This window comes from Equus caballus, chromosome 1, assembly GCF_041296265.1.
Source record: "Equus caballus isolate H_3958 breed thoroughbred chromosome 1, TB-T2T, whole genome shotgun sequence".
Lineage (NCBI taxonomy): Eukaryota > Metazoa > Chordata > Mammalia > Perissodactyla > Equidae > Equus > Equus caballus.
In genome coordinates this window covers 17,504,239-17,518,812 of record NC_091684.1, presented here as the reverse complement: position 1 = coordinate 17,518,812, position 14,574 = coordinate 17,504,239, and the positions used below count along the sequence as shown (strand labels likewise).

At 36.2% G+C, this 14,574-nt stretch overlaps 1 protein-coding gene across 4 annotated transcripts in view; it reads left to right on the top strand.

The window, feature by feature from the left end:
- ATRNL1 (attractin like 1) overlaps positions 1–14,574 on the top strand; it is a 740,103-nt gene that overhangs the window by 134,692 nt on the left and 590,837 nt on the right. The window lies entirely within an intron of this gene.

Sequence of the window (14,574 nt, the reverse complement as noted above, 5' to 3'; positions counted from 1 at the left end):
AAAAAAGAATCTTTTCCAGAGAACCAGAAATACAGTGCATCTATACAATTCATTTAATTTTAATTATGCTATCTATAGTCTTATCAATTTCTAAATAATAAATGAATGTATTTATTGAAATACTTAGTTTAGCTACCCAGTAGATCATTGTAGTGAAAACTTTTTTTCTCTGTATTTCATGATATAGATAAAAACTAGCTGATAATTAAAATATATGTAGCAGTACTTATGAGCACCTTTTACTGTTGGTATAAAGTAATATACCAATTTTAAGTTATTAAGAAGCATTTTGATAAATAAAAATAAAAAAGACCAAAGAATAACACATTTAATAGATGTAAGAATTATACTTTTGCTCTTAAATATCATAAAAGTACATAATCTACTTCAGAACATTATTTCAAGTGGTAGCATATAAAGAAGATTATGCCTATTAATAAGCAGTTTGATCTTTGTACTATTGTAAGTTTGTTTGGAAAGAAATTCGTAGTAATGAAGTTAAGCATGCTTTTTAACACTAAGCTATGACTATCTGTGATTATCATTAAAAAAGATCCACTGTCTTTAGAATTTTTGGATTCTAAATAGTTAAGTTTTTACCTTTTTGAATTAATAATTTGAAGTGATGATTCATAATGAAAATGGGATTGTCTCGGCTTCTAGAAGGCTTATAAATCAATGCCTGAGATCCTGAAAAATGGTTTAAATGAAGTACTTAATCTAGGCTAGTTTATTGTGATCCGTCATTGCCAGGCTGGGCCTGTCAACATGTTGTTTGGCTATGGCAATGAGACAGTAAGCTTATTTCTCTGGAGGCAAATGAAAGTTTTGTTTGTTTTCCTTCTAAGAATAAAAATCCTAGGAAAAGAGTAGAATTTTTATTGCTATTGTTAAAAATCCATACAGTGAGATTTTGAACTTTTGCAAAAGATTCTTCAAGGAGTTTCCACCCAATGTCTATACTTTAATGAAGAAATTAATGTTGAGATATTTTGTAGCTGACATATTGGAAATTTATTTTTATTTCTTCTGTATTGTTCAAGATTATCGTATTTTAGGTTTTATGTATCAAAAAAAGTTTACTGAGGTGAAAAAAATCTTAGAGGTGTTAGTTTCCCAGAGAAAGAGAAAGAGTTCAGATTATCATTATTCTAATTACTATTACTTGTTAAGTGTCTTCCAAGAGGTAGGTACTGTGCTAAGGGCTTTATACACAGTGCCTATAATCTCTCTAATAGCTTTGTAACAAGATGTTACTAAACCCATTTCCAGAGTACTAAGCAGAGCCAGAGTAAAAGGAACTGGCCCAAAGCCGTGCAGGGAGTACTGATAGGTCTAGGTTTTGTAACTCCTAAAATTTCTGGTAATCTTTCCACTTGACTACACCATGCTGTTTGGTTGGGTTCATTGTATATTCTTAATTTTGGCAATAAATTACCAGACACCTTATGTTTAGTAATGTCTCTTAATGCTGTGGAAAGATGGAAGCGAGTATCAGTTTCATTTTTCAAGGAAATTGTTCAGATTGGAGGAAGAATAACATTTTAAACAGTTTTACATTTTAACATACGGGTTTTTTTTTTTGCCCTGTGCTAACACTAACAACAAAAACATATAAAGCAACCATATAATTCAACAAAGGATAAAAGTGTTTTGTTTTATAACATTTGAGTATTTCTATGCAGTTCCCAATTAAGTCCCCCTGCCTAAAATATGTATTTATTCTCCTGAGTTTGTAGCATCAAATGTTGGAATATTTTCTTTGGAAAAGTATTTCTCCTATTTCAGAAAATGTCTTCCAAAATAATTGTTTTCCTTATGGAGTATATTTTTGTGGAAATAAAATACAACCATTGCATAATGACCAACTGGAAAATAGATGTGTTTTGGGGAACAAAGGTCATGTTGCTAATTGTTCTCTTTAGTACAGTACACTAGGACTTTTATGACACATTTAACTGGAATGCAGCTGAAGACTTAGCTGATTGCCTTGTGTTATGTGATGTTTAAACAAATAGGAATATTTGTGCCAGTACTAATTTTTCATTGCTCTAAAATGTACTATTTCCACCTTATTGGCATAGTAAATTTTGTATAGTGAATATCATTAATCTTTGAGGATATAACCTTGCCTTCACAGTTCTCATTATATTATACATGATAGATGTAGAAGGCATATGATAGTGATTTTCAAACACGGCTGTACCTTGGCGTCTCCTTGGAAGGTTGTAGGGAAAAAACCAAACCTGATTAATCGGATTCTCTTAGATTGGGCACTGGCATCTATATTTTTAAAAAGTGACTCAAGTGCAACTGATAATAGTGCCAGTGCTGGTGAATGAGAAAGGATTGACTGTAACATATAGAATGATATATTACTTAATATGCTAGTTTGTAAACCTAGCTTGAAATCAGATTTTAAATCTGAAAACTTTGTTAACATTTTTGTTATTGTTAGTGGTATTCTTATTGCTTTCAGAAAGCCACCATGACACCTTATTCAAGATTAACATGATCTTTCTGGTAAAGGTAATCTTCTAGTACTTAATGAGGCTAAAGAAGCAATGGAAAAACGTCTCACTGAGTTGATCTCATGTTATTAGGTGTATTTGTACTTTGAAACTATGTGGCTGTGGAAAGTAAACATTATCATAAAAATTAGTTTTGTAGGATCAGTGGGAAAAAAGGAGTCAGATTGTCTGTTTTTTACATCCCTGAAGTGTTACCAGGTGGTTTTTACTGGGGATTACAACATTTACAAGTGAGACATTTTTATGAATTGAAACATACCTTAAAATTGAAGTGAGTTTTGAGACAATAATTTAGAACAATCAAATGAATAGCTATTACACAATTTTAAGTAGGCCCAACATATAATTATGATGCTTTTAGTTATAAATGGTAGTCATTATTCTTCAATAAGAAAATTTACCTAAGAGTTAAGAGAATGTATAGAATTTGGAAACAGTGTGAAAGACAACTCAGATACATTGGTCATATTTTTTCTTCAACAAGAGAGTATAAACATGAAATGTAATTTCCTGAGTTAGATTATTTCAGAATAGGTTAGGGAGTAGGATTTATATCAGAAATATATCTTGTAGAAAGCAGAATGGCCGAAACTTCAAATCAGATCAAAATAATAATAAAGTTTTTAAAATAAATTTTCCTGAACATGAGAGTTTTATTTATTACCTTAATTTCTCAATAGGTGATTATTTAAAAACAAACTCAGTAAACAAAGCTGAGAAGTAATTCCGTATTTGAAGAAGTAATATTATTTTAATTGGTAATGTAGAATAATGTGTATGGTTAACCATTTTAAAACACAATGGAGTGGTAGTTCAATATACCTTTAAAAATCACTTAACTAGTTTATGAAGCGCAGCATATGTGTTTTTGTACAACCTTGTAGAGTGATATATATGTGTATGTATATAATGGATACAATTTTGTAAGGCACATAATTTCATAAAGGCATTTTCAAATTAAAACAAGTGATTATTTAAATTTTTTGGAACACTTGAGCAAGATTAGAAAAATTCCAACTTGCTTGTTCTTCATGTTTATAATTATTTTTATTTTCTGGAAGTTACTTTACTAGTTCCTCTCTTTGCTAATCAGTATCTCTCTATGCACTTCCTTAAACTCTTAGGCTCTTCTGTGATGAAAGCAGCACCCTTGCCTGGCTACCGAGAGAACCTGGTGTTTCTTTGTTCGTCAGAAAAACTCTTAAAATCATTCACACGTTTTTTTCGATGAATTTAGCCAGCTGTTGACTGTTTTAAGCTTTAGTGTATCCTTTGCTCAAAATGTTCTTTTTCTTTCTATAATATACTATTATATAGAAGAAATAGTACTTTCTTCTTTTTTATAAAAGAGGCCAATAAGTAAAGGAAAAAGTGATCTTTCATTTTGAGAAAAGGGAGAAGTAACAATTGTCAAATGCTTCCTATAGTGCTTGGCACTTTACTCGTGCTTTATAACATAATTCTCATAATAGTTGTGTAGGATTTATTATCATATTCATTTATAGAGGAAGAAACTGTGCTTTAGCATGGCTAAATTCAAAGTCACGTGGGTCATAAGATGATGTTTTCAGAATTTGAAACCAAGTCTAAGTTCAGATTTCTTTTGATTCTACCACTACACTATAATACTGATTTTTTCCTGATTTAACAGGATTTAAAGTTAATCTGATTTTTAAGGTATATTTGAATTTTTTTGGTGTCTCTCCCCTCTGACAAATTAATCAGAAAATAGTGACCTCGAGGTAGAAAATTAGAGAGGAAGAAAAGAATAATGAACAATGAATCTGTCTCTCTCTTAACAAGCATTTTAAAAGATTGTTTTGAATGCAAAAATTGCTAAATAAAGATTCTTGAAATAAAATATATACTGAAAGAAAAGTTTTAAATATCTTAACAAAACTCCTGGGTAAGGAGGCAAGGGAGAGCAGTCATGAATACAGAATTTAAAATTTAAAATAAAATATTAGCGAATAGAATTCAGCATTGTTTCAAAAGTATAATCAACTACGACCAAGTAGGATTTATTCTAGACATTCAAGTATGATTCATTATCAGGGAATCTATAAGGATAATTTTTTATATCCAGACTATTTACTGAAGCAAACAGGAAATAGCATTGTGTGTTAAAACACTATAAAATGAGGGTCAAATAGTGGTGCCCACTTTTCCTGGCAGAGAGTAAGAAACTAAATAAATATTTATTGAATGAAAGCCAGAGGACAAAATCCGGAGATGCTGTGGGCACGCATAAGATAACCTAGGAAAAGGGTGCACCTTTTAGAATAGTAATAAAAGTTTTGACCTAGTGGAGGAAAAAACCCATTGAAGCATCATCATTTAAGGGGCAAGTGGAAAAGATTTTTGGCAACATCTAGAAATTTTGTGTTCTATTACAAAAGGATCCAAATGGTTAATAGAAGTTTTTCTTTATAGCCATCTAGTTTTGAGTTCTATACATACAACCTGTGTGTTCTTTTTACTGTATTGCTAGTATGCAATAAAGACTGACGTATGAACTGGCACTTCGAGTGGAATTTTAAAAGAATTTTAAAAATGTGTCCTTCAAGTATTACTGATGTATATTTTCATGAAAAAATATGAGTATCTGTAGAAAAATTAGCCAATGAATGTACATTTTCCACCTATACCATTTTATGCATAATATACAATAGACCGGTGTCTAAATTTCAGCATAAGTTCTTAATGTTATTATGTGGCCCCACATAGGTAAATAATTCTGACAGCACAGTTTTCTAATTGCTGAAATTTGGGTTTGAGAGAATAGTAACTCTGATTTTTTGATCTTACGTTTACTGAGAGGACGGTTTGTAAATTAATATTTAGTACTTGTAGCACAGGTTTAAAAAAAATCTGTATTCCAGAGAGCAAATTTTACTTTGGTCTGTATTCCTGTGTGACTTTTCTGTTCCTATGGAATGATGTTTCCATCAATTTTCATGATGTCAATAACTGTGTAGCTTTTGCTTTAATTCATCTAGCCTTGAACTGTTTATGAAGCAATAATGACCTGAGTGCTCCGGAAATAGATTTTCTTTTTGTCAAGAAATATAACTATAGATTGCAGTCATATTAATAATGTAAGAGACTTTATAATGTAAGAGTGGGAATAGACTACATGTAAACAAATTATATTAATTTAATATTGAGCTTTAAGGCATTTGATAACTTCTACATCTCGCAGGAAAACCAGTCTATATTTTATAGAGTCCTAATCAAGAATGTGAAAACTCAGCAACAGAATTTATCTATCCCTACCTTCTGTTTAGTAGTTATTGAAAAAGCTGGAAGCCTATTTGTGACAACTGCTCCTGTCTTTTTCTCTTCCCATTCTGCTGAAAAATCCTGGCAGGTGGGCAAGTATTAGCAAGCAGGAAATAACTCTGTCTGTAGCTTCAAAAGTTGTTTACCTCAATTAGCTTTTCATAAGCTTGCAAGTTAAATTTTATTCTTCCTAAACAATTTTATGAGTGAAAACAATTTGCCAGTTATTTTAAGAAAGTGCAGAGGAAAATTCACATTTATTGTCTTGTATCAGTCAGTACAGGTTACACCATGGCAACAAACAACAGTTGGGTTCTCTGGAAAGCAAACTGAGACAGTTTAGTGTTCAAGGTGCTTCTTAGGTCCTTGAGATGAACACCTGTGAAAGGGAGAGGGGAGAAGCAGGATTGGGCAGAGGGAAAAGTCAAGCAGACTTAGCCTCAGCCAGCCCAGGGGAACTCTGGAGTTAAAATGCCCATCAGAGTTGTCGCTTATTAGGATGAAACGGCTAGGCCTTGATCAGTCATTGTGTGAAGCTCACTTCCAGGAGGGTAGGACCTTAGCTGAGGAAGCTCTCTGTAGCTGAAGCAATCTCTGTAGGGGCTGGCACCTGAATGATGTCCAGTAATAGCAACATTAGCAGCAGGGGCAACAAGTCCTTCCCTGAAGGTATATTTAGCCAGCCCATTTCCATGTTTATTGCAACTCATTCTTTGAGCAACTCAGTCCACTTCTTTAAATACATTTGTCAAAAGCTTCTCTAGAATTCCAGTGGGGCTTTCTTCCTGAGGGAAACCTTAGATTATTGCTCTGGCTCCTGCAGCTGTTCTCAGGGCTGCATCTGATATTCATCATGTCCTTCCTCCATTATTCTTTCTAAATATCTCTTACTGTCAGCTGGAACTTCTTCTGGTCTCTGTGTCTTACCTGGTGGCGTGACCCAGATCCTCACCCTTAGGTATCTGAGCCCCTGATCATGATGAACCTCCTAGTCTGGGTTACTGTACTTGCCCCTTTACCATCACACTTGGTAAGGGGCTACCAAGATATACCTAGGTGGATAATTCGTGTACCAAACATATTCCCCTGTCCTCATTTTGTAACAGCAATCCTACGTCCCTTTGATGATCAGGGCCAATTACCCCTGCCAAGATGGTGACTTCTTTTTGTCTGCTTGCTGGTTCCTTGACACAAGGAGCCTGAAGCGTCCAAGTTGCAACTATAGCTTATAGTTCCATGGGACAATGCTACATCCCCTGCCAGAGTATTTCCCCTTTGGGGAATAGGACCTCTAATCCTGCAGATCCCAGAATTGCGGGATGAGAGCATGAGTACCCCAATTGTGTTACTGAAAGTGAGGCTACCAGAAGTGACTTTCACTCCTTGGTCTCTGCACCTATATATTCTTACTACTGGGGACACAGCACCGTTTAAAGGTCTTTAATTCCAATGTATGTCTTGCATCCTGTGCTTCAACTGTGTCTATGCAAAGCTCTGTTAGGTTGTGTGGTATGGGATCTGGTGAATCCCATGGTCATGGGCCCATTCCTCTTCCTCCTTTGCTGTAAAGTGTGTCTCTTGATTACGTAGGATCCCATGCAGGGTTGAGCAAACACTTTGTAATTTCAAAGATAATCATGCTGGTTAAGACCCCGTGCGTAGAAAAAGCAAACTCATATTCAGAATATGTATCTATTCTTGTCTTAATGAAATCATTGGCCCATCCAGGGTAGAAAGTAGTCAACTTGACACCAAGTATCTAGTTGGTTTTCTTGGAGAATGGCCTTATCAAGTGATCAGAATTGATATCTTGCCATCAGGCTGGACTTTTGGCAGTAACAATAGCTAGATCAGCTCTGTTCAGAAGGAACCCATGCTATTACACTCCTGGACAGCCTCCATCTCTCTATCACGGCACTTTGTTCATGTGCTCATTGTGGAGCACTGAGGTGTCCTATGATAGGGACTGACTGATGTTAGCTGTCTCAGTGTTTTATTTACTTGTTGTTTAATGTCTCTTCCATGTTGAATGCTCTCTGATGGCCTTTAACTTGTGTCACAAAGATCTTCAATTTCATGGTCATCCAAGTATCTCCATCCACATGTCTCTGCCCCACTGTCTTCTTGTTTCTGATCTTCCACTGTTTCTTCTAGGCTCCTAACCAGCTAGCTAGGCCTTTAACTACTGCTCTTGGCCGTTTCTCCTTCCACACAATGTGGATGAGGCATACTGCCCAAAAACCTGTCCAGTTGGGATGCTTTTTCCTTTTCCACTGTTCTTCAAGGCCTCTCTTGAGTCAGGCTGTCTTATAAGTTATGTCCATTTTTGACTTGTGCCCACATATCAAGCTGACATATTTGTATTTTCCTCCTCTTGTTATCTGAGTGTAGAGGATTCCCCATATGGCCATCAGCTGTAAGATGAGGCATAGGTACTGGTGCAACAGTGGTAGATGACATGGGGTCTGAGCTGCCTGCTCATGCACATTCCTTGTGAACTATGGTCTTGTTCATGCTTGATCTTGGGTACCACTTTCATTTTATGTTCCTATAATTATTCATGACAGAACCAGCTCATGATACAAAACTCTGAACACTTGGTCACTTGATAACTCATGTTAGGCACTCCATCTCTACCAGGGCCCCATAGCATGTTAGGAATAGAGGTGTAAAATTTTCCACTGCAGATGACATGGCCTTTGACATGTGTGTGGGGTCTGCGTTAGGATTCTTTCACTGGAGATTTCTGTATCTTCCACATGAATATGTATTCCATACTTTTCCCAACACTGACACCACCAATAACTATATTGTCTACTGGTTCATATGGCCCTAACTGCATGGCTGCTTGCAGTGTAGCCGGGAACAACAGCAGAGGTATTTCCTGCCCAGGCATGCACTCACAGCTGGCAGCCTTTGATGTCTTCTGAGTATATAGGCTGGAGCAGTATTCCCAGGAGTGAAATATGCTGCCTTCAGAACCCAAAGAGACCTACCAGATGGTTTACTTTCTTCTTTGTAGTGGGAATTGCAAGATATGATAATTGATCTATCAATTCAGATGATCTGTCTCAGAATGCTCTTGACCACTGGACCCCTAGGTATTTTACTAATATGGAAGGTCTCCGAATCTTTGTAGGTTTTATCTTCCACCCTTTGAAGCATATATGTCTTAAAAAGGCTTCCATTGCATTAGCCATTCTTGTTCATCTGGCACAATTAAAGTGATGTCATTAAGATAATGGAACAATGTAATGTTCTGCAAGATGTCCAATTGGACCAAATATGTTCTATGTTGTGATAAAAAGAGGGAGAGTTAATATAATCCTGAGACAAAATTGTGAATGTATACTATTTTCTATGCCATACGAATGCAAACTAGGTTTGATTCTCTTTTCTGATAGGGTTGGCAAAGAATGTATCTGCCAAAAATGGCCATGTTAATCTGCTCTAACAAAGATACGCATCTTGTCTGGTGCCTGCAATTTGGACTACTACTTCCTAGTAGTCTATTGTCATCCTCCGGGTTTGTTTAGTTTGCAGGGGCCAGACTGATGATTTAAATGGAGATTTCATAGGGTCCATTATCCTTGAATTCTTTAGATTTTTTAGGGTAATTCTAATTCCTGCCACCCACTCCCCCTGGAATGTAACATTATTTTAAAATTTATTATATTATCCAGGGAGAAACAGTTCTAAAGGCTTCTACTTGATCTTTTCCACTGTGATAGCCAAGGACCCAGTGTGAGAGTTGTGCCATTTGTCAAGAATGTGTATTCCAATTATACATCCAGGGCATGACCAGTGCAGGGGTCTGCAGACCCAGTCACTCATTTTGGCCAGGATCTTGGCCAGGATGCCAATTATTTCCTCATTGCCATATATCCCTACTATAAAGAGAGGCCATGAGAACACTTTATATCTACGAGTATCAGTCTCAACTCAGACTTTGTGTCTAACAGTACTTGAAATGTTTGTGTTACCTTTTTCCCGAGGCTAGAGTTATTCAATGAAATGACTCTGAGTGCTTTTGAGGAAGAACTAGGGGAATTATTACCGTGTACCCCCGCTGTGGTATTGCAGAGTCCTTCTTCCTGAACCCCAGAATTTTAAATATATTAGCCCTGGATTTCAAAAATGGCTCAAGTCCAGAGATTGAGCAATAGATTGAGAGTTTTTATTCCACCATCTTCCATCAGCCTCCTCATCATCTGTCCCTGATTGCTTCTGATGATATACATTAGGCAGTACCCTGGTTGGCTACTTATCTGTTTTGCTTCTGGGGATGCTGTGTTCTGTTAAACATCTCTGTAATTCTCAATAGGTCAGTCTTCTTGATTGACATGCTGACCTTGCTGCTTGTCACAGTAGTAGCCCTCTACTTGGATTGGATTCTGATGGTTAAGTGTCACCGGTTGGTGTCTATTGTCCTATTGTCTCCATCACTGAGCTCAGTTCTGTTAGAGTTTCTCCTGCCGTCAGCTTTGGCCTGTGGAGGAGAACCACCGCATTCTTAGTGATGCTAGTATCCCTCTTACCATCACATTCTTCACGACTTTGGTAAATAGCATACCCTCTGGACCTTTCCATAGATAGAGTGACCTGGTGGATTTTCTGGCGTTACATGGTATATCCACTCCAGAATGCCCACATACCTAGACTTTTAATCTATGTCTTTACTCTTTGCTATGACAGTTCTGGCATTTGACCTTTCTTAGCATGAGCTGTATTTTTCCATGTTTCCAAGAGTCATCTTTTTTTTTCCATCTTTTTTGAGGTATAATTGACAAATAAAACTGTAAGATATTTAAAGTTCACATTGTGATAATTTGATATAAGTATACGTTGTGAAAAGATTCTTCCTTTGCAGTTAATCAATGCAACCATCACCTCACATATTTATCCTTTTTTTTGGGAGAGTGAGAACATTTAAGTTCTATTCTCTTAGAAAATTTCAATTATATAATATAGTTTTTATCAGCTATAGTCATGTTGTACATTAGATCCTCAGATCTTATTTATTTTATAGCTGAAAGTTTGTACCCTTTAACCGACCTTTCCCTACTACCTCCACCCCTCAACCCCTTGCAACCACTTTTCTACTCTCTGTTTCTTTGAGTTTGACTTGTTTTTAGATTCCACACATAAGTGATACCATGTACTATTTGTCTTTCTCTGTCTGACGTTTCACTTAGCATAATGCCCTCAAGGTCCATCCATGTTGTGGCAAACAGCAGGAGTTCCTTCTTTCTCATGGCTGAATAATATTCCATTTGGTGTGTGTATGTATATATATACACACACACCACATCTTCTTTATACATTTATTAATTGATGGACACTTAGATTGTTTCCATATCTTGGCTATTGTGACTAATGCTGCAGTGATCATGGGAGTGCAGGTATCTCTTTAATATCCTGTTTTCATTTTCTTTGTATATATAGCCAGAAGTGGGATTGCTGAATAGTATTGTACTTTTATTTTTAATTTTTTGAGGAATTTCCATAGTGTTTTCCACAGTGGCTGCACCAATTTACATTCCCACCGACAGCGCACAAGTATTCCCTTTCTCCACATTGTTACTGACATTTGGTATTGCTTATCTGTTTGATGATAGCCATTCTGGCAGATGTGAGGTAATATCTCACTGTGGTTTTGATTTGCATTTCCCTGATGATTAGTGATGTTGAACACCTTTTCGTGTGCCCGTTGGCCATTTGCATATCTTCCTTGGAAAAATGTCTGTTCACTTCCTCTGCCCGTTTTTTAATTGGCTTGTTTGTTTTTTGCTCTTGAGTTATGTGAGTTCTTTATGTATTTTGGATATTAACTCCTTATCAGGTATATGATTTGCAAATGTTTTCTCCTGTTTCGTACGTTACCTTTTCATTTTGTTGGTGGTTTCCTTTGGTGTACATAGGAGTTGTCGTAATAGTGAGTTCGTACCATCTCCTGGGTGCTTGTCAGGGCATAAATCCTGCATTTTATGAGAGTGCTTTCAAATCAGTAAACTTTCCCTAATCCAGTATAAAGTTCTGGCTGCTTTGATCAAGCTCCCCTCGTGTACTCCACTAACTTCTACCAATACGTACTGTCCACATCTTATAGATTCTTTGGGATATAGTTTCTTTCTTTCCATAACAGTCCAGGCATGTACCTGGCTGAGTTATGCTGAGCCAAATTATAAGCCCAGTGGCCAGTAGGGAAGGTGTGAGCAGATTCTGAGCTGGAGCACAGGTCTTCCTGGTGAGAAGTCTCTGCATTGTGTTCAAGCAGAGCCAAGTACTATCGTTTATTAGGAAAGGGTGGACCACTTCTGCAGTCTCAGATGATTCAGGAAAATTTGGGAATTCAAAATTTTGGGAAATTTTCACGGGCATCAACTCAAATATCCCCATCCCACGTGTCAGGGTCTTATTCTTTTCCTATCAGGGCCTTGACTTTGGAATAACAGACCTTGTTTAATTTGTAGACCGTCTATGTTTGGCAGCCTCTATATATGGTACTAAGGAGGCCCTTAGCTTTATCAGCTTTTCATTATCTTTTTCTAGGGCTCAGTGGGACTAAGCAGTAGATATGCAATTCCAATATATTAGTAATTACTATTTTCACCATACTTTTCAAACATCCAATACTTCATTCTGCTAGAATATCCCTTCATTGGCATACCTTCCTAACTTACCATTGGTTTAAGTATTAATAATTGATGGCCACCTTGTGCCACGGGCTTTCTGTGCTCCACCTACTGACAATGACAGGTTCTTCATTGCTAGCCTGGCAGTGTGTGATTCAGTTCCCAAACTTCATCTTATTTCCTGCTTTCTTGTACCACTCCTGGCACCAAATGCCATAGTTTGGGTTCTCTGAGAAGCAGACTCTGAGATAGAGTTTAGTATTCATGATGTTAATTGGGAGTGCCCTTAAGATCAATGCCTTTGGAAGAGGTGGGAGGAGGAAGCAGGATTGGACAAAGGGAAAAATTGAGTAACGATGCTGGGCAGATAACTTTAGTCAATCCCACAAGGATCTCTGGAGGTAAAATTGTTGGTCAGAGTTGTTCTATGTTGGGCTGAAAGGACAGGGCCTTTAAAACCCCATATTCTCAGCCCTTGCATGTGGGTCATCCTTGGAAAGATGTGGCCTTGAATGAAGTGGCCCTCTGATACTGAGACAATTCTTGGATTAGCTTGCAGCCGATGACTATTCACTGACAGTACTCCCAGCAACACAGACAATTCCTTCCCTGAATGATAATCTGGGCAGCACATATCCATGTCTGCCACAGATCTCAAAACTTCAGAGGATTAAGACCAATGAAAGTTTATTTTTCACTCATGATACATGTCTAGTGTTGGTTGGGAGAGCAAATTGTCGCACTGCCATCACTTAGGGATCCAAACTGAAATTGCACTCTTTCATTTTTTATTAAATGGTTCCATCCAGAAATACAAGTGTCACTTTTGCTTGTACTTCATTGGCTAAAGCAAGTCATATTGTCACATCCAACTTCTAGGGAGTGTGGGAGTAAAATTTTACCATGGGCCTAAAGGAAGAGAACTGGAATGTTTGTTTAACAGCACCAATGTCTGTCACAAATATTGTATATAATTCTTTTAAAATTTTTAGTATAAGTGCAGATGATGTCTTGGAGACAGTAATGAAGCCTTCACTTCCTACCAGCTCATATATTAAAAGGCAAAGAACTTCTGGAAGTAGAATTGCATTGTATTATTATTTGTCTGAATTAATTGCTCTCATATATAATTAAATTTTTATTACTTTACTGTAATGTTTTTCTTCTGCAGGAACTTGTATGCTTTTAAAAAATAAATAATATTGTTATTTTTTAATTTTCATGAAGTTAATATCAGAAAGGATATTTTGATGGTGTAGTAAGGCAGTATAGTGTAGTAGTTAGGAAGATCTGGTTTTGAATACTGACTTTGCCATTTAACTTGAAGTTACTTAACCTCTAAAGATTCTGTTTCTTTATCTATAACATGGTGTCAGAAATATTTACTTCTCAGAGTTGTTTTGAGAATTAAGTATTACATAGCGCTGATAAGCAATTAGCATATTATTTTGTTAGGTAAAAGATCATGACCACTTATTTTAGGAAATTTTACCCATTTAAAAAGACTGTAAAGGTTTTATGAATTCTCAGTTAATTTTATAAAATATTATTATAGTAATTTTTTAAATGTTTAACTATTAGCAGCAATTACGTGCTTTTTGTTTTTTGGGCTCCCATGGCACTCTTTATATATCTCTCTTAATACTTATCACATCCTATTGTTATTCCTGAAGGGAAAGAACTCAGTCTTATGCAACTTTATATCCATAATGTCACTGGATCTTCATAACATCTAAGTCGATTTACTTACATAGTGTTGATCATTTTTCCTAGGTCTTCCCTAAATCCATTAACCTAAATTTTATATATTTTCCTCCTATTCGTAGTTAAGAACAGTTGAATTCTCAGTCTTTTTTTCTTTAGATTGAAACACTCAAGTTAATCTTTTATTCTTGGTTTTATTTTTCAAGATATGGTTTATGAAACATATATGGCTTGGAGAAGATAACTCCTTGATCTTTAGCGTGGTTACTAAACTGAGATGTTCAGTTTTGAAATGTGCAAGCAAATACTACCTTAATAGGGAGAAACTCACTAAAATGAACAAAATCAGGAAGCCAGATGCTTTTGAGTTTTGAGCCTTGCTCATTTATATTAGCTGTGTGATTTGATCAGTAGATATGTGG